A 26401-nucleotide genomic window follows, 5' to 3' on the forward strand; every position below is an offset into this window, starting at 1 on the left:
TTTATTTATTTTATTGGCTGTGTTGGGTCTTTGTTGTTGCACATGAGCTTTCTCTAGTTTTGGCGGGCAGGGGCTACTCTTCATTGTGGTGCACAGGCTTCTCATTATGGTGGCTTCTCTTGTTGCGGAGCACAGGCTCTAGGCGTGTGGGCTTCAGTAGTTGCAGCACATCGGCTCAATAGTTGTGGCTTACAGGCTTAGTTGATCCATGGCATGTGGTATCTTCCTGGGGCAGGGATCAAACCCATGTCCCCTGCGTTGGCAGGCAGATTCTTAACCACTGCACCACCAGGGAAGTCCCAAGAGTAATTTTAATTGTGATAATGTATATGGAGTTTGATTTTGCTGGGTTTTTTCCTTAAAAATAATGCCACTACTGGAAATTGTTGTATAACAAAGGGAATCCAACTCGAGGATGGAAGATGCCTTAGAGGACTGGGGCAGGGAGGGTGGGGGGGACTCGAGGGGGGGGAGTCAAGGAAGGGAGGGAATATGGGGATATGTGTATAAAAACAGTTGATTGAACTTGGTGTACCCCCAAAAAATAATAAATAAATAAATAAAATTAAAAAAAAATAATAATGCCACTATGAGAAAAGGTCTAAAGGGTTCAGAGATAAAAGATAATGAGAAAAAGTCAATGAAAATACACACTCTTTTCTAATTTTCTCCCTGAGTGACTACTAACAATTGGGTGTTTCAATTTGTGCTTCATTTTATCAGCATCCTTCAATCTGCACTTTAATACTCACCCATAATGGTCTTCATTGAATGTGGAAGGAATGCTTTGGAATGATTTTTGCAGATGTTCCTGAGAAGTAAAAATACAGAGCCGTTTCTGCAGCTCCCATAACTGGACTTGTAAAGAAGTTTTGTAGTTCCAGCAGCCACTGGGGTTTGGCCAACGCCCTAGAACAGACAGAAAAGGATATGATTTTTCCCCCCTTTTTTTCTAGCAACTTCAGCAGGCACATCAACAGCTGTAAGTAGGTTCCTCCCTTTTCGTGTTGTAAAATGAAAGGTGGAGAGAGCTGGCTGCCTTTTACAAGACAGAGGTGGTGTTGGCCTGAGAAATAAAGTTCCCTAAGAAGAGGCTGAATGCTGTGCCTTCCAAGATGCGGTGTGGACGAAGTGAGCCGTTTCCAGGTGCCTGAGCCTGAGGGGCCGAGTCCTGGGTGCTCAGGCCATAAACAGCCTTCAGGGTACTTAAAAAATCTGCATTTTGTGGGTGTTGGCAGAACGCCCTGGCTTCCTCGCTGCCATCTGTCTTTGTGTCTGAGTCTCCCTTTGAACATTTGCCTTGGCTTGTAAACCCTGCCATTGATTTCACTTCTGGTTTCAAGTCGATGCCATTTTGCCAAATGCACTTGCAGTCTGTCCGTTCCTAAAAAAATCTTCATTTCTGTTACCCAGATGCAGCGTTTCTTGCTGGTTTTAGGGAGTATGGGGCCCCCCGGGACCTGACACTTCTGCCGATGACGAGGGTGAGGGTGGCGGCCCCTTTAGACCCTACATTCAATCCCGAAGGCCCAAGGGGTTCGGGGGTTGGAGGGACCCCCACCTGTCATCTACGGGGCATCTGAGGAAACCCATTGTTTCAGGGTTTGTTCTTGCGAGAAACCCATCCCCCTACATGAGCTGCTTCCTGGCCAATTCCTCCTTTTTCTGTAGTTAGAGCTTCATCAGGACAGAAACCTCACTAGGTCCCCTGTTTTATGGATTTTCTAAAAGAGACTCCCTGATGCCTAAGGAGGCCTACAGAGGACTTTGTACCATTTATGATTTCTGCAAATGGACCTGCTCATCCCTTCCTGAGGTTGGGGAGGGAATCAGAATTTGTGAGCGGGTTTCTTTATTGTGAGAGGTGAGCAGAAATACGTCTAAAGATGACGCTGAGCTGCAAGAGGAAGCCAGTTCCACTTCACGTCACCCCGGCGGCCGTCTGCTCCTAGCTCTCCCTGCCCGGCCGCACGGGCCTCCTTGTTCCCTGAGCACAGCAGCCATCCTCCTACCTCAGAGTCTTTGCACTGAAGTTCCCTTTTCCAGGAATGCCTTCCCCCAGCCGTTCCCAGGATACTCTCTCACATCCTTCCGGTCTTTACTCAAAAGGCTGCAGCAAGGAAACCACACGGCGCGTCCCCACTGCCTCTACGCTGTTCCCCGTGTTTAAGTCACCTTTGCCTGCTTTGGTTTCCCTTCGTGGCACGTACCACCCTCCAACACAATACGCATTTCACTGATTTATTTCCATTAATGTTTTTCTCTCCCTTCTACTCTAGAGCATCTTCCTCACTCTGTGTAATGTTTTCTGTAATCCCCGGTGTCTTAGAAAAGTGCCAGGCATTCAAGACATACTTGATGATTAAATGAAAAAGATTCGAGAATTTTCTAAAAAATGCTATTTTCCTTGGCAATATGTTTCATTTTCTTTCATTACACACAATCTCTGAATCACGAGCCTGGACATGTGGAGGCATTCAGCTGTGGACGTGGTCAGACCTAGTGTTCAAGGCTCTGCGGGGCAGTGGGGCCTCCAGCCACCGGGCTCCCCTATGCTGGCCACATGGCCTGTCCGCTCCTCCCGCCCGTCCCCCACCCTGTCCTTCTCCACCGTCCAGACCTTTCCCTTGGCCACGCTCATGCCTCGCCTCCCCGCAAACCCTCCCCGCCGGATCCCACTGACGACACGTGCCCTCCTCTCCAGTCTAGTCCGCGAAGTAGGCTGTAGGCGCCTGGATGGGGTGGGCTGGTTCTTCTGCTTCAGCACCGGCCCAGGACTGGCCCATGTGCAGCACTGGTGCTGACTCAGCCCGCAGCCGGGACTCCTCTGCCAGGGAGCACGGGGTCGGGGTGGGGGTGGTCCTCATGGCTGGCCCGGGAATGCACATCTCGTCTGCTATGTCCACATTGTTTTCTCCTCAGCCTCCCCCAGAAACGTCCTGCCTCTGTCCACGCGCACGTGTGCACTTACTGGGCAGCCCTATCACCCGCCTCTGCAGTTAACCCTTCTCAGGGGCAGGGCATCCTTCAGACGGGGTCCCCCTCCCATGACGTGCCACATTCTCATCGGGTTAGAAGTGGGGTGATTGAGGCCATCGCCACTGGTTCCATCCTACGTGGCCGATCGGCTCCACGGGGGAGAAGGCTTCCTTCCCGGCCCAGCCTGCTCCTCCCCGTCACCTGGCCGGCGCCTCCTGAGCTGGGCTCCGCCGGGCTGAGACGGCGCAGCCCGGGTGGCCCCAGAGGGAGTCAGTCCGCAGCCTCTCTGCCTCAGGAAAACACTCAGGGCAGCACCACGGACAAGTGTGCCTGTGGTGATGCTTAGCGCTCAAAGACGGTTTGTGAAAGTTGCCTTCCTTTTCTAAAAACTCTTCTTTTGGTCCAAAATTCCATTTCAGCAAACCTCTTCTTCCTTTGCCATAAAGAGCACACCATGGCTTGAGAGAAATGATCAGCCTTTATACTCTTTCATAAGCAATATTAGACACTCTTTGAGACCTAAATGCAGGCTTTTAAAAATGGAAGGAGTGGGACTTCCCTGGCGGTCCAGTGGCTGGGCTGCTGCGCTTCCACTGCAAGGGCTCAGGCTTGGTCCCTGGTCGGGGAACGGATCTCACGTGCTGCACTTTGTGGTCCAAAAGAAAAATGGAAGGAGTGAGGATATACATATAATGAAGAAAAATACGTGGTGATGATGGTCGCACCACTGCTGAGCTCTGTTTTTATTTTATTTTTAAAATTTTTTAAATTTTTATAAGGTCTGTAACTTTTTAAATTAATTAATTAATTGAGTAATTTTTATTGGCTGTGTTGGGTCTTTGTTGCTGTGCGCAGGCTTTCTCTAGTTGTGGCGAGTGGGGGCTACTCTTTATTGCTGCATTCAGGCTTCTCATTGAGCTGGCTTCTCCTGTGGAGCACGGGCTCTAGGTGCAAGGGCTTCAGTAGTTGCGGCACACAGGTTCAGTAGTTGTGGCTCACAGGCTTAGTTGCTCCGCAGCATGTGGGATCTTCCTGGACTAGGGATCGAACCTGTGCCCCCTGCATTGGCAGGCGGATTCTTAACCACTGTGCCACCAGGGAAGTCCTGGCCTCTGTTTTTAAAGTGTTTTGTTTTCCTTTGAGAATACTAATTATTATTAGGTTATGTGGATTCAATTTGGAATGTTTCCACTCATCTTGTTTCCTCACTTAGTCTGTGTATGAGACTGTGAGTGTTTTTAGGTCTGAACTAGATCTCTTTTTTATCTTTGTGTATCTAAGTTCTAGTACAGTTGCAGACAGAATTAGTAGGACACAGTAAATATTAAAGCGCAAGGAACACGTGAATGTACGAGTGAGTGAATGAGTCCTAACCTACCACATGCGGTTACGAGGATGATCTGTGATGATGTGTGGCAGCATCTTACAAGTTGTCATCTGTATCGATGACAGTGTCGGGCCCTTCTGTGGGACCCGTAGATTCATGGCTTTGTTTCAGGGCAAGGTCAGCAACTTGCGAGACACAATCCCTTACCGCTGAGGACGGTCAACATTATCGTTCTACTCAATCAGGATGCAAATACAGAGGTAGGAAGAATCTTCTTTTAGAGCTTACTTACTGCCTACATATAGGACTTTCTCAATTATGCCTCAGAGCACTTTACTTTTTTAGCTTTGTTGGAAAACTTTTAAACTGCAAAGTGCAATATTGTTGAGTTACTCTGAGCCAACCAGACATGGGCTTTGAGTCTGGTTCTTCCAGTTACCTGTTGCAGACCCTGGGTAAGTCCCTTCTGTCTGCCCCATCTCAGTTTTCATATCTGTAAAATGGGAGCAGTAACTTCTACCCCATTCAGTTAGTAAAGAGTTCAATTAAACAAATTAAATCTTACGCAGTTCTGCTCACAAACTTACCACCCATTGAATGTGTTTTCTTCTTCTTTTTATTTCTCCAGCTGAGTTCAGTTAAAAAAATACTACCCCTGAGAGGAATGTGAATTAAAGAATTGAAAATAGTGGAAAGAGAACATTACACTCTACCTCTGCTTATGTCATTATTCAGAATAAATTCAGTATTCAGGTAATGACACAGCCGCTTTCTCTAATTGTTTCATAAATTTAAGAAATGGTCCCATATCACATCGATCCAATGCAGAATTTTACTCTTCTATAGGTAGAGCTGGGATGGAAAGGTTTGGCTGGCGGGCGATTGGTGGTGCTGTCAATCAAAGGTGATGCGGAATTTCCCTGTTTCCATGCTCTTCTCCTTCCCTGGAGGGCGCCTTGTTTCCTGCCGAGGGGAGTTAGCTGCTCGCTTGTCAAAACACAGACAAGCGTCCTGCTCACTTAAGTGGTTTTATTAAATGAGAAGAGTTACAGTCATGCTTCCCAATATTTCTTTTCCCCAAGTTTCTTTGGAACATTTAAGAAAGTCTGCAAGCCTCTTTTGTTCCCAGATTTACTCCAGTATTCTTCCTTAAATAATTACTTGTGTCTATTTTGTAGCATTTCTCCCCTAAACTTTCAACTTGGCAGAATCCCCTGGGCCACAAAAAAATGTGTCTGATCACATTCTATGCAAAGGGATTGAACCATAAACTCAGGGAAGGTGTGTAGTTGTAGCCGACAGGATGGCTTGCCTTTATGCAAATTTAGAAACAACTTTTTGTGGTCCTTAGTTTATAGCTTCGGCCGGGAATTTTACACGCAGTTGCCTAATTGTGGCAGGCAACGTGTGCTTAATCAGACCCTGCTTGTCCCGCAGGTAAGTTGTCATCTGTCACTCAGTGCCCGTCCCTGTGGGGTCCGGCCGGCTGTGAAATGTGGCTGCAGTCCTGGGTAGTACAAATGGCATTAATTACCTCAAATGGGCATCAGCCAAATGGAGTCATTGGTTTGAGGAACTAACCATATCCTCCACTTAGATCAAGGATCAAACTTTTATTCTGCCTACTTCCAGGAAAACACGTTTTGTTATGTTTATACTGAGCAAACGTGTTATCAATAAAACGAGGAAAATCCCAAATGAGTTTTCTTCTAATTTGATTTGCTTTCTTTGTGGATACTTTACATATGCACGAATAAATCCAGGCTGATTTGTTTTGCCTTAATTCCTCAAAATTTGTAAATTCCCAATCACTCCCAAGTACGCTTAAAAGTAATATAAAATGCATAAAGTAGAAATTCTAAAAATTTCAGCTTCGCCGTATGAGTAGTTTACCAACTCAAAAAGACAGCATGTAAATTCACCCATGGAAATATAAACAGCCTTATTGTTTACTCCTGGGAGAAATCGACATAGTCTGAAATTTGGCTGAAACCATGTATTTTATTAGGGAGCACAGATATAACTTGGTGATTAAATAAAGACTTGTCTTCAACTATATCTGAAAAGCAGTTTTGTCCCCAGATGAAACGATCTTTGTGGTTTGCACAATCTTTGTGGTTGCACTGCAGCTAGACATCATGGTTCTTAAAAATGCAGATTATACAATATATGTATTTATTTTAAGCAGGTAAAGTGTCTGGGTTATCAGAGGTAGCATGATAGAGTGGCCAGAAAGACCTTTCAGAAATCAACAGCGTTTGAATACTGTTAAAATGTTTAATGTACTGATTCCTTCATTACGAAAAATGTGACATAATCAATGTTAAACCAGGAATTCCAATAAATTTAAAATTAATCTAAATTAGCCCTCAAGTATCTGAAACCCTGATAACTCTAAGAGCAGGAAGATTATAAGCTGGAGAAGCATGACTTTTCTTCTTGATGTTCTTATAATCAAGGCCAACGTTTTCTGGAAGGGGCTAGATGGCCGGTCATCTTAGACTTTGCCGGCCACATTCGTCTCTGTGGCATCTCCTTCCTTCCTTCCTTCCTTCCTTCCTTCCTTCCTTCCTTCCTTTTCTGTCTTCCTCCCTCCTTCTCTCTTTCTTTTTCTTCCTTCCTTCCTTCCTTCCTTCCTTCCTTCCTTCCTTCCTTCCTTCCTTTCTCTCTCTCTCTCTCTCTTTCTTTCTTCTTTCTCGTTCTTTCAAAAACACTTCAAAAATCTAAAAACTACAAACTTGGCCCACAGGCTGTAGTGGCAGACCGCTGATCTAGGATGTTAACTTGGTGATTCTCCTTTCTGGGCTTAAAATTTGGAAAAATGAATTGAAATAGGTCATGCGTCTTTTGGAATCTATAAATACCAAAGCCACCCTCTTTATGACCTTGCATTCTTCTGTTTAAACCACAGGGTCTATTATGTTTGTCTTTATTTGCTAAGATCCTAACCCGATGCCTGATATATATGGTCAGTTCTCAGAAAATGCTTGCCATATAATAGCGTTTCTTATTTTCATCTAAACCTACAGTATTGAAAGGGTGACTTCAATTCTGAGAGATGGGCTTATTACACTCTGACTTAGTAGAAATGTTTCTCTGGGTCACCCCACCCCAACCCACCAGCTTTCTGTAGAACTTAAAGTATGGAACCCAACAGATACAATTTATCAAAACTATTACCTCTGTGAGCAATATTTATGCCTAGTGCAAACGCAGCATTAAAGAGTGAGAATAATTTAAAGGTTATAAGATAAATTCTTGGCTATTGATTTTGAAAATGTGTTCAAATCCATCTTGTATTTATTGGTTGAGTATCCCTGATTAAAAAGTAGTGTCTTTGAGGGTGAAACCAGGATTCTTTCTTTCTCCTATTTCTTTCATGCCTCTTTTTTCTTCATTCCTCCCCACTCCCTTCCCCTCAAAGTGGTGAAGAGTTCACCACTCAGCACACAGTGGGGGCTTAATCAATGCTGCAGGCCACCCCTGCACTGGCCTTCTAGATGCTCTCCAAGATGTCCTTTTTCTTTCCATTCTCCTTTTTCCATTCCTTTAAAAAAGTATGTATTTCTCAATCCGTCAAATAAAAGTTATATGAACAATTTAAGATTGCTTTAAATATGTTTTCTGCTTTTCCCTCTTAAAAAAAAAAAAACATTGGCACGAAGCCGTAAGGTTAATGAGCTAGTGGTTTGCGGTTTGATTATAATTGACGAACAAGCAGTATATAATTATTAATTTCTTTTCACACTAAAAGGAAAGGAAGAGGGCAAAATGTATTACATTCTTACTATTTGCATCTTTTTACGTCTGGTTCGTTTACAATGTGTTAATTTCTGCCGGACAGCACAGTGATTCAGTGATGCGCATATACACGTTCATTTTTTACATTCTCACTGTTAAACACCAGCAGAGATCTGACACCTTTGAAAACACACATGATGCTTACTCATCCCTCTCAGTTTGAGGAAGTGGAAGAACCTGGTCGTGTAGATTTTAGAAGTATTTTGTTATGGTGCTCGATGCGGTTTAGGACATTTTTTAAACGCGCGTTATAAATGTCGGAGTTGAGTTGGCTTCTGTCCGCTTCCCTCCTTCTGTGGCCTGAGTTTTGCTGGACGTGAGTCTCCCTGAAGCTTTCTGCGGGGAGGTCGCAGGGCCATAAGGACCTGCGGGGCTTGTGAGACGTCGGGTCCCCCTACACCCCGCACAGGGAGCCTGGACATTTTGGGAATCGTTTTAGGAGCTGGAAGCCTTGCTGGGGAAGGTGAGCTGAGCTGTCACCGAGGCTCCCAGGCAGGGAAGCTGCTTCTCCCCGGCACCTCTCGCAGCTCAGCGTGGGGTGTCAGGGAAATCATTAAGGGGGCATCCTGGCCTCGGCCTCCCACACCTGCCGCTCCTGGTTCCCTGCTGTAATTTTATGGGCCGTGAGGAGGCAGGTTTGACGCCGCGGAACACAGTCTCTGCCAACAGCTGCAGACGAGTCAGCTCACCAGACAGTAAAATGTAAAGAGGGGGGAGGGAGGGATAACCTTTGAAGTTTACAAAAAAGCATGACTTTGACCACTTCCTTTTTCCTTTTTAAATTGGTGTCCCAGGTGTGTGGAGAGCAACCATCAGCTAACTTTACAAGGAAAGATCCACTTCCTCCCGACACTTAGGGGCTGCGTGGTTCTCGGCATTTTAATTCCAGGGCTGAGTGGCCTTCATTTCAGGGGCGGCATCTGTAAGGAGCAGATGAGACGTGTGGCCTTTTGACTGATGGTGTATATTAAAGGATGATGCACGGAAAATACACACCCACATGTATACAGAGAGCTCCCTGGATTCAAGTTTAAGGTTAAAGGGTACAAGCCCACGTGTTTACTCTGCACTGGGCCTTCAGGCTTTCGTCCTTAAAGGAAAAACACCAAGAAAGCGAACAGAAACCATGGTGCTATGTTTTCCTCTTATTTTCACATCTCAATTTTAAGTGCCATTTAATGCATTTTCTTTCCACTTTGCTTTCAGTATTTTTCTCTCTTTGTTTAAAAAGGGATTCCAGGATTTTAGTTGTTCTGTGACTTTTATACAGTTTAACATAAAATGTCCCAGAGGGGGTTTGTGAGAGAGAGAGAGACTCTGACAGCACTGATCTCTGGGACACCTTGCTGGATTTTGGGGTTTGAGTCTCCAGTTTGAACCAGGCCCATGAGAAAAGCATAAAAGATTCCTTTCAGACTACATAACACACCTCATATTCGGCAGCTTTGTGATTTCCACATGGAACTTCATTCCTTTCAACAATGACCTTAACTTTCTGTTTAATGAAATGTTGGCAAATGGATCAAATTTAGACTCTTTGATGTTTGTTTGTCTTACCTTTTCTTCAAAACTATTAAAAGGGACATAAATACTTGCATCTTTTTTTGTAGGGCGGAAATTAACCTAGAGACCAACCCACGGATCCTCACAACTCCACCTTTGACGTGCTCAGTCTCTTACTATGCAGTCATTAGACTTCAAGCCAGTCCCTCAACTCCCTGGGGCTCCGTTCCCGCATTTGGAAAAATGGGGAAAGCGATCTCGACCTCTTCTGTCCGAAAGTGTAGCCACCAGTCACATGTGACTGTTTACATTTAATACCATTAAGTAACATTAAAAATTGAGTCCCGCAGTGGACCTGCCACATCTCAAGTGCTCAACAGCCCCGGGGGACCCGTGGCTACCGTGCCGGGCAGAGGGGGAGGGAAAGTCTTGTGGGCCGCCAGCCGGGAAGTGCATGTTGCACTGTGCAACCCGAGGAGCAGCTCGTAGGGCAGGGCAGGCTGCTGGGCTCCAACCACAGCCTTCTCACCCTCCCTTGTTGTTGAAACTTGGCTGAATCACTATCACATTGTTTATCACAGCAGTTCTGCAGAGTCCTTGGTTCATTAAACATGTGATGAGCACTTGCCTTGAGCCAGGAATGCCGGGAATTGTGCCCTAGGCTGAGGACAGAAAGGCAAAAAACGTCATGCTAGTGTGCTAGGTGCCTACTGCCTGCAGAAGACCAGCAAGCAAGCAAGTCCCACATGTAGAAGCGACCTGGACAGCTGTGCAGAGGCCGCTGGCCTCAGTGGGGATGAATGTTTCGTGCACAGATTGTCACATAAGAGCACCATGAGATGAGGGCTCGGAAATGGAGCTGCTGAGTTAGGGTGCGTGACGTAGCGACAAGAACTGGGGCCTAAATTGTCTTCCCTGACAATACGAGAGCATCCATCTTCACACTTGGCCAACGCCGAGGCATTTCAATATTGCAAATTAAAAATGGCTAGTTTTGCATTTCTTTTCTTACCAGTGGGATAGAACAGACTTGCATTATTTCATTGATACACGTTTTTGTAGGTCACATCATCAGCCATTTCTGTGTTGGCATTGGTGTACACACGTGCGTTTTTGATGGTTCAGTTTCTTTTTGACTTCTACGATCTCTTCATTGGAATACTAACCTTATGCCTGCCATAGAGTTGCAAAAAATTTCACCTTTGTCAGTTCCCTTTTAATGCTTATATATTTTAAATGTGTGGAAGCAACAGATAGTTTTAATTCTTAGGTAATTTAAAAGTTTTAGTCTTTTCCTTTGTGCTGTATATCTTCCCAAAGCAAATGTTATATAAATACTGACCTATATTGTGGTTCTGCACGTTGGCCGCAGGGGGAGACCTCTGAAGAGCTTGACAACATACGGATGCCTGGGCCCCATCCGCTATCCAGGGAATTCCACCATGTGCCGCGTGTGGAAACCGTGATTCGTATTTTGTAGTAATTTTATAACTCCATATTCTATGTTTATTTGATGATGAGGTAGGGATGTGACATTCTATTTCCCAAATATTTAGCCCTTTGTCTTAAAACCATTTGTTTAGTAATCCATTCTCTCCCAGCTTTTTTGGATGCCATCTTTATCACAGGCTCCACTTGCAAAGACATTTGGGCTTTGTCTGTACTTTCTACTCTGTCTGATTGGTTCCTGTGACAGCACCTTACAGCATCCCATAGGATGCATCCTTCCTGGTTACTTTTCTGGATGTGCAACTCACACTTTAAATAGCACTCATCAATGTTGGTTGATTAAGTAGAGGGGACCTAGAGAGTCATGGTCTGAATACAATAATCGGTAGAGACTCCTGGATTGGTTGGTAGTGAGATAATATTAAAAGTTGGTTTATTCTGGCTTCACTCAATGTAAATACATTTAAAGCTAAACATACAATCATAGAGTCATTCCCTTACTTTTTGACGGGGCCAAAGCTTTCCCTTTGAGGTTGGGTCTACTGATCGGTTTCCTGTAAATTTTCCTGCATCGACAACAGCTTCAGTGTGTTGTCTGCATTTTAGATTTCGGGTTATGTGAGCACTTAGACACCCCTGGCACCCAACTTGACTGCAGAATCCATTTCAGAGCCCTCGTTTTCTCACTTGACCCAGTTCGCTGGTGGTCTTTTACTGCTACCATGTCTTCCCAAAGCAGTCAGAATGGTGGTTCTGTTTGTTTAGAAATAACTCCTTCTCACGGTCATATCGTTCCATATCATGTAAATAGTTCACTACATTATAAACCTCTGATTATGAGTACACTTGGCTCCAGTATGAAACAAATACAGATGACCCCTGATGACCATCACCCGATGGTGGACAGAGCCATGTGGTCACACACAGAGGTCCTGCCCCTCGGCTCAGCCGGCCCAGCTGCCTGTGGGTATATTTCAAAGAGTGTCACGGCTAATCTGGTTGGTGGGTTCAATGGGGTTTCAGGGAATTTCGGGGGGCTTGTGACGTGGGGGCGGCACAGCGTCGGGAAGCTGTGGGGTGGAGGGAACCCGGTGCCCCGCCAGCTCAGACACTGGAAGTTACTTCCCTGACTCCCCACCTGGTCCCACAGGGTGAAATGCTAGGTCCTCCTGTGGGTTCCGTGTGGCAACACCAAGGCACGGTTATGAAGCCAGCACCCTGGGTACCATCCCTCCCCTCACTCTCTTCCTCCCCCGAACCTAAACCACCCCAGACCTGTGGTTTATTCTCTCCATCTCTGCCTCCCACGCTGGGCCTGGCCACTGTCATCTGCACCTGGACCAATGACCTCTGCCATCCACTCTTGTCCTTGCTATGTGACTTTTCATTAGGATAGTGACGTCAGAACACACCCAGGATCACGTCAGCCTCCTCTTCAAAATCCTTCAGTGTCGTCCCAGGGCTCTGAAGATAAAGACGAAAACCCTGGTCCTGATGGTACCCGTGTCCTCCGCTCCCGTCGCACTGGCCTTTGGGTCCTGACGTAGACGAAGCAGCTCTTCACAGGGAGCTGCTGCCCTTCTGCTCCCTCCTCCTCCACCTGCCTCCTTAAAACCCCTCATCCTTCGCAGGTGGGCCCCACTCCTGGAGGAGCCCTTCCTCCCCCCACGGACAGGCTGTGCCCCTGCTAGTCTAGGTTCTTGGGTGGGGTCCCCGTCGCAGCGTCCCCTGAGGAACTCTGGGCTCCCTGGGGACAGGAACCCTGTTGCTCCCCGGTGGGCCCAGCGTGGCCGGCACGGGCCTGAGCAAACACTCAGTGAATCGTTGATGGGATGGTCCTCGGAGGGGATGCTACACGTCACGCAGCCTCTGACCGTCTGACGTGTGAGATGCACTTGTACGTGTTTATTTGCTTTTTTCTGTCCTTCTAGTCCATCAGACGGAATCATGTTACCTATTAAATGAAATATTTCAGCTTTGGGCCAACTGCCTTTGATGTGGGAGGACAATGAAACGGCATCTGCCTTCGAGATGATTTCTAGATCATCGAACTGAGTGAATCTGAGAAAATGTCTCAGCAGACACAAAGACAGTCCATTTTCTACAGAAAAGTTGCAGGGGTGTCCTACCTCGGTCCTGAGTAACCTGCTCTCCTTGAACCTTCATCCTCAGCAACAAACTGTCACAGTTGCAGACGATACCAAATTGCAGCTTATTTTTAATTCTATTAGACTTTTTTCTCCCCCGTGGAGAGCGCAGGGAAGGCCAGGCTCCCTTTGATCCGAGCAGAGGTATGTTAATGCTCGAACAGCAGGAAGCCGGCCGATTGCTGCCTCACCCCGCCCCGCCCCCACCCCGCCCCCGCCCGCCCGCCTCCCCATTTACCCACTGGCCTGATGCAGGAAACCAACTTGAAAGGGCCCAGACCCTCCGTCAGCTCTATCTTTAGAAGGAAAAAATATTTTAGGGAAAAAAGTCTAAGTGAAAAAAAAAAGTTTCAGTGATTCACTGCTTATTTCGAGTCAACGGTTAGTCTAAGGTTTGGCACTTTTAGTTTATATCTTGCCTGGTCTGCACACCTTTCTGTAAAGGGCCGGGGCAGGGGCGGGGCACACCTCACCCTGTTTTTTGGAAGCTCTCAGCCCTGACTCGGGTCCTCGCTGAGGGTGTTGCTAAAACCACATCCCACCCCCCATCCTCCGCATCCCTTCCTCAGGCCGCAGACCTATTTTCCCCCAGGATGATTCCAGGGGCCTCCTCCTGCTCCCAACGCCGCTCAGATGCCTGCTGGGCAAAGTCGGATCCCTGGAGGGGTGTCGGCAGGCCACCGCCTTCTTGTCCCAGTGAGACGGCCCGAACTGTGTCTCACCCTCCACCCTGTGACTTTGGCATTTACATTCCAGGGTTTAAGGGGTTTCCCACCACTCACTCTTCTTTTTTTCCTCCCTCACCTGTTCAAAGTGTTCCCTTCAAAGACCACCCTAAGCCCCGCTCTCTCCACTGTTCCCCACCTTCCCTTCTCCCCCCTCCCTGCCCCCGGCCAGCTGCCCACTGAGACCCCAGGTCTCCCTCCTTCACCAGGGCCCACCTCCATCACTCCCCAGCCCGTCTTCTCCTCCCAGCTCCTGCAAACCCGACAGGGCAGAATACTTGTGTTCCTTTCTCATCTCCCCCAAATATGGCAGGTTCAGTAAACACTGAACGAGCAGAATAATCCCTGTTCCTGGTACTTCACGTGCAGGGCTTGTGGATTTGCATCGGTGGCCCAGGGAGGGCCGGCCACCACTGTGGTTGCCTTTTAGGTAAGAACTCCCTCCCTGCACACGGAGGCACAGTCCGGAAACGTGAGCCTGGGAGTCTGTGTCTTCCAAAATAGGCCGCTCAAAATTACCAGTTTAGAGGAGGGAGAAAACGTCTATCCATACTTTTTTTTTTCTAGAAATAAAAATGGAATTAAGTGTATCCACACAGGCCAACCCCACGCTCACCGCCCCGTGTGTCAGCGGGTCACACAGTGCCAGGGCTGGGCCAGGACCTGCGGGGCCTGGAGTTTACAGGGTTCCGGGGACAAAAGTGGGATTTCAGGAATTCTTTACCCAAAAGAATTCACACTGGTAAGTGAAGCACCCTGAGGCCACCCAGTTCACGGAAGTTCAGTCTGAATGTACTGGTACTGGAGTTGCCACCACAGCAAAATACTTTTCTGCAGGTTGGTGAAGGCCTCTGCCCCCAGGAAATCATTCCCTCGTCCCCTGCCCAGGCCACAGTCCAGCAGCTGAGACCCAGGGACAGCCAGCTTCTGGTCGGACTCAGGGGTCTGTGCAATAATGTTTTTTTAAACATTTTGAATATCAGCCATAAGTGTGTACAATATAGTCTTAAGAGTAAATAACGTCTTAATTTAAAAATTGTGGAAAATCAGTGAAAATGCAATTGCTGATGTAGTGACAGCTTTGGCAGGAATCACAGAGAATGATTCTGGGGCAAGGTTACAGATATAGAATCATACATGATATTAATTCATTGCATCATTTCTGGGTAAACTCAGGCAAAACGAGTGGAATCCAGAAATGGGCAAAGATATCCTACATAAGTTAACCTGGTTAACTTAATAAAAACAAAACATAAACAATGTCAGGACTGTTATAATGGCGTGTGTCATGACATGGGCCCTGGCCACGGCTCTCTGGTACCTCACGGAGTTACCAGCTGCTTCTGAACGGAGCACTTGGAAGGTTTCAATGTTTGGTAAATTACATACCTTTCTTCGATGCAGAGAAAGTGTTCAGAATTTGCAGACCTTTTCTGTGATGACAGCTGACGGCTAGATTGCTGCCTTGCAGAGTTGAAAAGAAAAGTCTAACCAAGATCCTCCAAGGTGAAGATAAAATTATCACATTTTATTAACTCAAGTCCACAGTCTACATTAGGGTTCACTCTTAGTGGTGTACATTCTATGTTTTGACAACTGTGTAACGTCATGTGTCTACCACTTGGGTATCACACAGAGCATTTTCACTGCCCTGAAAATCCTGTGCTCAGCCGGCTCATTCCTCCCACTCCTCAGCCTCAGGCAACCAGTGATCACTTATTGTCTCCACTGCTTTTTCTTTTTCTGAATGTCGTAGAGTTAATGTCATACAGTATGCAGCCTTTTCAGATTGGCTTCTTTCACTTAGGAATAAGCATTTAAGGTTGCTTCATGTCTATTCATGGCTTGGTAGTGCATTTCTTTTTAGTGTTGAATTATATTCCATTGTCTGGATGGATCACAGTTTATTTACCCATCACCTACTGAAGGGCATCTTGGTTGCTTCCAAGTTTTGGCAATTGTCAATAAAGCTGCATAAACATCTGTGCTCAGGTCTTTGTGTGGACACAAGTTTTCAGCTCTTTTGAGTAAATACCAAGGAGCATGACTGCTGCATCGTATGGTCAGAGTATGTTCAGTTTTGTAAGAAATTGCCCAACTGTCTTCCAAAGTGGCTGCAGCCTCCTGCATTCCCATCAGCAACGAATGGGTCCTGGCCAGCATTTGGAATTGTCAGTGTTCCAAGACATTGGCTATTCTAACAGGGGTGTGATTGTATCTCATTGTTGTTTTACTTTGCATTTCCCTGATGACATATGATGTGGAATATCTTTTCATATGTTTATTTGTCATCAGTATATCTTCTTTGGTGAGTTGTCTCTTAAGATCTTTGACATATTTTTTAATTGCATTGTTTTCTTATTGTTGCGTTTCAGGTGTTCTTTGTATATTTTCAATACAAACCCTCAGATATGTTTTTGCAAATATTTCTTCCCAGTCTCTGACTTGTCTCTTCGGTGTCTCCCACAGAGCAGAGGTCTTTAATTTTAACAAAGTCCAGCTTATCAATTTTTCCTTTCAGGGATTGTGCTGCTTTTAGTGTAGTATCTTATTGACATATACACACTACCAAATGTAAAATAGATGGCTCGTAGGAAGCTACTACAGAGCACAGGGAGATCAGCTTGATGCTTTGTGAAGACCTAAAGGAGTGGGATAGGGAGGTTGGGAGGGAGGCTCAAGAGGGAGGGGATATGGGGATATATGTATCCATGTGGCTGATTCACTTTGTTGTACAGCAGACATTGACACAATACTGTAAGCAATTATACTCCAATAAAGATAAAACAAACAAACAAAAAAACCCAACTCATTGCCAAAGCAAGGTCACCTAGATTTTCTCCTATGTTCTCTTCTAGAAGTTTTATAGTTTTGCCTTTCACATTTAGGTCTATGATCCATTTTGATTTTTTCTTAAAGGTTTGAGGTCTAAATCTACATTTTTTCCCCACATGGATGTTCAGTTGTTCCAGTATGATTTCTTTTCTTTAAAATTTATTTACTTTTTATTGGCTGTGTTGGGTCTTTGTTGCTGCATGCGGGCTTTCTCTACTTCTGGTGAGTGGGAGCTACTCTTCGTTTCGGTACACAGGCTTCTCATTGCGGTGGATTCTCTTGTTGCGGAGCACAGGCTCTAGGCACGCGGTCTTCAGTAGATGCGGCATGTGGGCTCAATAGTTGTGGCTCACAGGTTCTAGAGCGCAGGCTCAGTAGTTGTGGTGCACAGGCTTAGTTGCTCCGCGGCATGTGGGATCTTCCTGGCCCAGGGATCAAACCCGTGTCCCCTGCATTGGCAGGTGGATTCTTAACCACTGCACCACCAGGGAAGTCCCCCAGCATGATTTCTTAAAAAGACTGTTCTTCCTCTGTTGAATAGCCTTTGCTCCTTTGTCAATCAATGATCAATTGCTTGTATTTGAGTGGGTCTATGTCCCACTTTTTATTCTAGTTCATTGATCTATATGTCTGTTCATTCACCAATACCCCATTGTGTTAACTTTTGTAGCTTTACAGTAAATCTTGAAATCAAGTAGTGTCAGTCCTCTGATTTTCTTTTTCTCCTTCACTTTCGTGTTGGCTACTCTGGGTCCTTAGCTCTTTCATATAAACTTTAGAATCAATTTGTTGATAATCACAAAATAACTTGGTAGGGTTTGAATTGGGATTTTGTCTTGAATCTACAGATCAAGTTAGGAAGAACTAATGTGTTAACAGTATTGAGTCTTCCTATCCATGAATGTGAAATATCTTTCCATTTACTTAAATCTTCTTTGATTTATGAGTTTTGTAGTTTCCCTCATATAGCTCTTCTACATATTTTGTTAGATTTACCCCTAAGTACTTTTTTTCAGTGCTAATGTAAGTGGTATTGTGTTTTTAACTTTAAATTCCAGTTGTTCGCTGCTGATATATCAGAAAGGTGAGTTTTGTAGATATATTAACCTCGTATCCTATAGCCTTGGTATAATCACCTAATTGGAGGCATTTTGGGGGGTCAGTTCTTGGGATTTATTTACATAGACAGTCAGGTTCTCCATGAACAAAGACAGATTTATTTCTTCCTTCTCAATCTACATACCTTTTCCTTCCTTAATGCATTAGCAGGAACTTCCAGTACAATGTTGGCTAGGACTAGCGAGAGGGGAAATAGTTGCCTTCTGAGGGGAAAGGCATCTAGTTTCTCGCCATGAAGCATGAAGTTAGCCGTAGGTTTTTGATGTTCTTTATTGATGAGGACGTTCCCTTCTGTTCCCAGTTTGCTGAGAGTTTTATCATCATGGGTATTGGATTTTTTCAAATGATTTTTTGGCATCTATTTCATCTGCTGGTGGGATGGGTTACATTAATTGATTTTTGGATGTTGAACCAGCCTTGCATGCCTGGGATAAATCACACTGGGTCGTGGGTGTACAATTTTTAAACACACTGTTGGATTTGATTTGTCAATATTTCCTTGAGAAAACTTTATTTATTTATTTATTTTTGCCTACAGCTGTTAGTTTGCTCCAGCACTGTTTGTGGAAAAGGCTATCCCTCTTCTATTGAACTGCTTCTGTGCCTTTGTCAGTCTGATAATTTGATTCTCCAAGCTGTTTCATTCATGTATGTGTCTAACCCCTTACCAACATCTTACCAATATCGTATCAACCACAATGTTGATTACTGTAGCTAGAGAGTGAGCCCTAACATTGGGAAGAGTGATTCCTCCCACTTTATTCTTCTTTCTGAATTTTTGGGACTGTTCTGAGACTCTCCCTTTCCATATAAATCTTAGAATAAGCTTGTGTAAGACTAGAGAAATTTTGCTGGAGTTTTCATAGAGATTCCATTATACCTATGGATCAATTTGTGGAGAACTGACTTCTTTTTTTTTTTTTTTAATTTTTTTATTTTTTTGGGGGTACACCAAGTTCAATCATCTGTTTTTATACACATATCCCCATATTCCCTTCCTTCCTTGACTCCCCCTCCCTCGAGTCCCCCCCACCCTCCCCGCCCCAGTCCTCTAAGGCGAGAATTGACTTCTAATACATGAGCATGGTAAGTCTCCCACCTATTTAGGCCTTCATTGATGTCTTATATCAGTATTTTGTTGATTTCTATTTTTGATTTCTATTTCCATTCGTCCATTTTTAGGGTATATAAATGCAATTAATTTTTGTGTGTTTATCCTGTATCCTCTAATCTTACTAAGCTCATTTATTAGTTCTGGGAAGTGTTTTGGTGGGTTGCTTGAGATATTTCTACATAGACAACCATATATCTCTATAACACAGACAGTTTTATTTCTTCCCCACAAATGTGTGTGGCTTTATATATTTTTATTTTGCCCTTGTGCACTAGAACATTCAATGCCATGTTGAACAAGAGGGGTGAGCACAGACATCCTTGCCTCACTCCCAGTCTTAAAGGAAAAGAATTCAGTCTTTAACCATTAAGTGCAATACTAGCTGTGGGCTTTTTGTAGCTGTTTTTTTTTTTTAATAAATTTATTTTATTGGCTGTGTTGGATCTTTTTTGCTGTGCACGGGCTTTCTATTTAGTTGTGGTGAGTGGGGGCTACTCTTCGTTGTGGTGTGCGGGCTCCTCATTGCCGTGGCTTCTTGTTGCAGGGCACGGGCTCTAGGCACGTGGGCTTCAGTAGTTGCAGCACATGGGCTCAATAGTTGTGGCTCACAAGCTCTAAAGCGCAGGCTCAGTAGTTGTGGCACACGGGCTTAGTTGCTCCGCGGCATGTGGGACCTTCCTGGACCAGGGCTCAAACCCGTGTCCCCTGCATTGGCAGGCAGATTCTCAACCACTGCGCCACCTAGGAAGCCCATTGTAGCTGCTTTTTATGAGGTTGAGAAAGTTCCTCCCTATTCCAAGTTTGTTGACAGATTTTATATCACTGGGTATAGAATTTGTTCATATCCTTTCTCTGTATCAATTGATTTCTTAGCCTGTAGATATGGGGGTTTAGATTGGCTGATTTTTGAATATTGAACTAGCTTCACATATCTGGAAATTCTACTTGGTCATGGTGTATTAATCTTTTTCTGCATTGCTAGATTGACTTTGCTAGTATTTTGTTGAGAATTTTTGAGTCTACATTCATGAGAGAGATTGCTCTGTACTTTTCTCTCTTTTTTTGGAGGGAGGCTATCTTTCTCTGCCTTTGCTGTCAGAGTAATACTAGCCTCATAAAATAAGTTGGCAAGCATTCCTTCCTCAACAATTTTCTGAAAAAGATTGTATAAAATTTTGTGTTAATTTGTTTGTGCCACACGGTTTATGGGCCCTTGGCAGCAAAAGCTCGGAGTCCTAACCACTGGGTCACAAAGGAATTCCCATGTTAATCTTACTTAAATGTTATACAAAATTATCTTGTGAAACTCTCTAGGTCTGGGGAGTTCTAAATTCAGTTTCTTTGATGGTTTTAAGACTTCTAAGATTACTAAGGTTATCCTTCTCATCTTGGTTGAGTTTTGGTAGGCTGTGGGCGTTGAGAAATGGTCCATTTCCTCTAAGTCGTCAAATTAATGAGTACAAATTTTATAGTATTCCTTTACTCTCATTTTGATGGCTGAAGGATCTGTGATGATACTTCTTGTTTCATTCTTGATGTGGTGATTTATGTCTTTTTAATTTTGTCAGTCTTTCCAGAGGTTTATAGATTCTATTGTGATTTTCCAAAGAGCTACCTATGTGGTTTCATTGATTTTTTTCTATTGTTTTTCTATTTTCAATTTTATTGAGTTACACTATTATCTTTTTTTTTTTTTTTTTTTTTTTTTGGCGCATGGGCTTAGTTGCTCCGTGGCATGTGGGATCTTCCTGGAGCTGGGATCGAACCCATGACCTCTGCATTGGCAGGCAGATTCTTAACCACTGCGCCACCTAGGAAGCCCCCACTATTATCTTTATTATCACCTTTGTGCTTGCTTTGAGCTTATTTTTCTTTTCTTTTTCTAGTTTTATGAGGTAGGGGCTTAGAAGATTGTATTGAGATTTTTCCTTTCTACATATGCATTTGGTGTTATAAATTTCCCTCTTACTACTGCTTTAGCTGCATCTCACAAATTTTGATACGTTGTGCTTTCATTTTCATTCAGTTCAATTTATTTTAAAATTTCCTTTTAGACTCCCTCCCAGACTTCTGGATTATTTAGCAGTGTTGGCTACTTTCCATGTTTGAAGATTTTCCTTTTGTCTTTCTGTCATCAATTTCTAGCATGACTCGCTCATTGATTTATACTATAACTCTATTATGATCAGAGAACAAACTCTGCATGATTTCAGTTTTTAAAAATTTGCTAAATTAAAAAAAGTAATCCAGTATATAACCTACCTTGGTGCTTAAAAAGAATGTGCATTCTGCTGTTCTTGGGTGATGTGTCTAAATGTTGTTTGATGATTTTGTTCAGTTCTTTTATATTCTTACTGGTTTTCTGTTTAAAGGTTCTATCATTTGCTGATAGAGAGGTGATGAAGTCCTTAACTATAAATGTGGATTTTTCTTTTACTTGTTTAAGTTCTTTCAGTGTTTTCTTCACTTATTTTGAAACTCTGTTGTGCCATGTATACATATTTAGGATTGCTGTATCTTTTTGGTGAATTGATTCTTTACTCATTATGCAATGTTTCTCTTTGTCTCTAGTGATTTTCTTTGCTCTGAAGTCTACTTTATCTGATATGATATAACCATTCCTGTTTTGGTTTTGCATGATATACCTTTTTCCATCCTTCTGCTTTCAAACTACCTATGTACTTAAGTTTGAGGTGAATTTTGTGATGATAGCATATAGTTGTCTTATGTGTTTCTGTCCATTCTGTCACCCTCTGTGGTCTAATTGGTATATTTAGACTCCTTATTTAGAGTAATTACTAAAACTTAGGGCTCACATCTGCCATTTCATTATTTGTTTTGTTTCTTCTCTCTGTTTCTCATTCCTCTGTTTCTCTTTTCTTGCCTTCCTATGGATTACCTCAGCATATTTTAGAACACCATTTTTATTTATTTATAATGTTTTGATCATATCACCTTGTATAGCTTTCTTAGTGGTTGTTCTAGATATTACAATGTATATAAGTAATTCATCAGAGCCTCCTCATATCAACATCTTGCCACTTTGAGTGAAGCATTGAATGTTTACTCCAATTTATATCCCTCAACCTTTTCCACTTCTTAAATAAAATTGTCTTAAGTATTTCCTCTACATACATGGCGTACTAGATCAGATGGTGTTATACTGCTTGCTTCAACTAGTGAATCTAATCTAAGAATCTCATGAGAAGGATAGTCTATTATTTTTACCTCTATTTTATGCAGTAAATTAAACTGCTAGAGCTTCCATAGCAAAATTCCACAGATGGGGTGGCTTAAACAACAGAAGTTTATTTCTCACAGTTCTGGAGGATGGAAGTCCAAGATCAAAGTGCCAGCATGGTCGGGTTCCTGGTGAGAGATCTCTTGCTGGCTTACAAAGGGCTTCCCTCTCTCTGGATCTTCACATGGTCAGTCCTTTGTGTGAGAGCACCCCTGGTGTCTCTTCCTTTTCCCAAAAGAACACCAGTCCTATTGGATTAAGGCCCCACCCTTATGTGACCTTACTTAACTTTTTTTTGAAGGCTGTATCTCCAAATATATCACATTGAGGGTTAAGGCTTCAATGTAAGAACTTGGGGGGAACATAATTCAGTCCACAGCACTCAATCATTTTTTTTTTCTTCTCTGAAAAGAAAATATTGACCATTTCAAAAATTTGTGTATCATCTTATGCAGGGACCACGCTAATCTTCTCTGTATTGTTTCAGTTTTTGTATATGTATTCCCAAAGTGATCCTTCCAAAAGTTTTTGAAAACTTAAATAATTCTTGTTGATTGAGTCTGTTTCTCACCATAAAATATGTTTCTCACATAGATTTTTTTTATCTTTATGGTATAGATTCAGTTTCAAAATCAAGTTAACATCCCCTTGTCTGTGTTGACTGAATCTCTTCATGTCCTTAAAACATTATAACTTTACCAGTGTAGAGGAGCAATTGGTGAAATTTAGTATGTAAATTAGATAATAGCATTATAGCAATATTCAGTTCTTAAATTTGGTCATTTTACTGAGGTTGTATAAGAGAATGACCTTTGTACTAGAAAATAGATGATGAAATATTTAGGAATAAAGGGTCATTATGTCTGTAACTTTCTTTCAAATGGTGAACTAATAATAATAATAGTATAATTATATGTATACATAATACATATACACATATAAAACATATATAAAGAGAGAGGAAGGGAGACATAAAACACATTTTATGTGACACAATGTGAAAAATATTTACAATTGATACATTTAGCTGAAGGACTTATGGGCATTCTTTGTATGAGTCTTGTAAGTTTGTGTAAGTGTGAAATCTTTGCAAAATAAACAGAAAAATCTTAGAGTTAAAAAGGTAACTCCCAACTTTACCTGGGGATATCATAGACTCCAAGATAAAAATAGCCTTAGTTCTGATTTTTTCGGTATCTTAGCATTACTAGTAAGGATAGAATGAAAACAAAATTACAGTGCTAACTGCAACTATAATCAGCTGTCCGTATGCGTGTCCAAGGACAGAAAGCAGGTTAACAGAATTTGGCATTTTATTGATTCCCTTTGACGGTCCAGTGATATTGTCTAAGAGGTGCAGAACCTGTGGGGAAGCTCCCTCTTCATAAGCCAGTTGACAAGCTTGTAATGAATTAGAAATATTGATAGTTTGAGAGAGAAACTGAAGGCAAACAAGTTTTCTGAAGCTGAAGATTGGAAGAGGTCCAACTAGGCTTTTGTACAGATACGGTGGGTTGAATGGTACTCTGATTTACGTGGGTAATCACATGAAACTCTTGTAAACAAGAACACGTGTTTGGAAATGGAGGTGACTGATTTGACCCCTTCGGTGCAGCCAAAATTCCAAAATGCGCTGAGAAAATGAATACAGGTCAAAAAGGGAACGCACATAAGTGACCTCAGATCTAGACCTGCAGTATCTAGATGTATTTGAGAATGTTTATAAACTCTGAGATACAAAAAATTGTAGACTAAAACAAGCACATAAAATATTTGAAAACTTTTAATTTATTTTACCTGAAGGACTGGAAGGGTAGGCCTGCTGGGGTGGGAGAGCCCAGATGCTTTCTTGCACATACGCTGAGCCCAAGATTAGACAGAACATACATTTGACTCCAGGACTTTTGGCCAGTTTGAGAGGGAAGGGGCTGAGCAGGACCAGACAGGCTGACCTGGTCCTGAGTCCTGCCGGGTACAGTGGTTTAGCGCTGAAACTAACCAGAGTTTTACTGAGCATCTCGTGTACCATGATGTTTTCTTCATCTGTGACCTTGAACCCCAGAGCAATACCGGGGTCCTGTTAGTAATACCAGGGTATTGGGTAGGCAGCCAACGGTGGGGCCACCGATGGAAGTCCCGGCCACCCGCAAGGCCTGGTGGTGACCCCACACTGACACCAGGCAGGTGGCTGTGAAGAGCCTGTACCTGGTGCCCAGAATGCTTGTAGAACCAGCAATGAGAGGAACCAACACAAATAAGGAGGAAACCATCAATACTGTTACAGATCTGAGGCGTTCCATTCACGCTCAGCCAGAGGATACGAGACCAAGCACTATTGCTGGCACTATCGAAGATCCCACATGCCATGGAGCAGCTAAGCCTGTGCGCCACAACTACTGAGCCCATGTGCCACAACTACTGAAGCCCATGCACCTAGAGCCTGTGCTCTGCAACAAGAGAAGCCACCACAATGAGGAGCCGATGCACCACAATGAAGAGCAGCCCTCGCTCACCCCAGCTAGATAAAGCCCGTGTGCAGCAATGAAGATCCAACGTAGCCAATAAATAAATAAATAAGTTTATAAAAAAATAAAAGATCCCTTATGCCACAACTAAGATCCTGCATGCTATAACTAACACCCAGCACAGCCAAATAAATAAATATTAAAAAGAAAGAAGAAAGAAAGAAAAAAAGAAAGAAAGAAAGAAAGAAAAAAAGAAAGAAAGAAAGGAAAAGAAAGAAAGAAAGGAAAAGAAAGAAAGAAAGAAAAAGAAAGAAAGAAAGTTCCCAGCACCACCAAACCGGGGAGAAGATGTGCACATCCTAAAACTGGGGGTGAGAAGTATCACTGAAATTTGGTCTCACCCACACTGGCTGCATTTGGAATCTTAGCCTTAAATTACAGGGGACCTTGCCCCCACCCAGGTACAAAACAGCGAGGCACATTTCCCACATTGTAAATTGTGCTGGCAATTGGAGAGACACAGCTCTGCTGACAATGTCAATACACTGTGGCGCTGAAGGATATTTGTAGAAAGATACCTCGTGTTTCCCTCTAAGGGCCTGCTTTCCCGGCTTACGGAGTGGAGGGGAGAGTGTGAACAGCGAGAAGCTGCAGACAAGCGACCCCGTGGCCCTGAGAAGGTGAGCTGCGTGTGTGAGTGTGTGTGTGTGTGTGTGTCTCCTGCACTCTCCGCCGGACCCCTGGGCATCTTTCCCCCACCCACCTCCTTCCACCCTGGGCCCCACGTGGATGCAGCTGGTTCAGCTGAGAAAAGGCCGGAGGTGTTGGGGGTTCAAAGTGAAATTCGAAAGAACCAGTCCTGGAGAAGAAGAAAAGAGAGGTCACAGACAAACGCTTTTCTTTATCCTGAGAATAGGCATGAAGGCTGGCTGAGGGCGAGCGAAGCTTCCTGTCCTGTAGATGTTCCCCCAGGGCTTGCTTTTACTCACCTGGAGTGCCAGCCTCGAAGCCAGATGTGTTGGCTCAGTTTCCCCAAAGCATGTGAAGGTCACATCAGCATAACCTGAGCCATCTTGGAGCTTCTTAGGGTGCATGTGAATTCTGGAAACTTGTGGAATTTAAGGAACAGCCTTTCTTCCAAAGGCTTACTGTCATGGATTATGAAAGCTAGCATTGGACTCTGTTTAATTCATTTACAGGCTATAGATTAAGGGTGTAGTCTCCAGAATTCTCCCAAACTCAGAAAAGGGTCAAAGACCGCACAAGTAATACGTCCTCCTATGCACACAGATGTACACACTTACAAGCACATAGGTGCCTCTCTTGTCGGTCAAATGAGGGAGTTTTAGAAGATGATCTTCTTAGCAACTTATTATGCTGTAAAATTCCACAGATATACGTTTCTAGACATTTAGGGACCAGGTTACAACCACCATCCCAGCGGGACAAGTAAACTGGAAACACACACACACGGCTTTCATGTGTAAAACAAATCTTGTCCTGTAACTAATATAGGCTAGCTTTAAATCTGAGTCTTTAAGCCAAGAATACAGCAGTAGGTCATGTGCACATGCTATGGGACTGCCTGAAAGATGGACGCATCTCCTTCCTTATTTCTGTTTCTCTTCCTGAGTCACCTTTGGCTGGCCGAGTGTTCCCCAAACGTGCTGGATCACGGTGGCACCTGGGGCCCCTG

General features: G+C 43.8%; 1 non-coding gene across 1 annotated transcript; it reads right to left on the reverse strand.

Moving 5' to 3' along the window:
• Nucleotides 1-22651: 22651 nt before the first annotated feature.
• On the reverse strand, nt 22652-22756 carry LOC130856180 (U6 spliceosomal RNA). Its single transcript, XR_009054477.1, has one exon. It is a non-coding gene; the product is annotated as a U6 spliceosomal RNA (small nuclear RNA).
• Between the last annotated feature and the right edge of the window lie 3645 nt (nt 22757-26401).

The sequence above is a fragment of the Hippopotamus amphibius genome, chromosome 6 (assembly GCF_030028045.1).
Source record: "Hippopotamus amphibius kiboko isolate mHipAmp2 chromosome 6, mHipAmp2.hap2, whole genome shotgun sequence".
In the NCBI taxonomy this organism is placed as follows: domain Eukaryota; kingdom Metazoa; phylum Chordata; class Mammalia; order Artiodactyla; family Hippopotamidae; genus Hippopotamus; species Hippopotamus amphibius.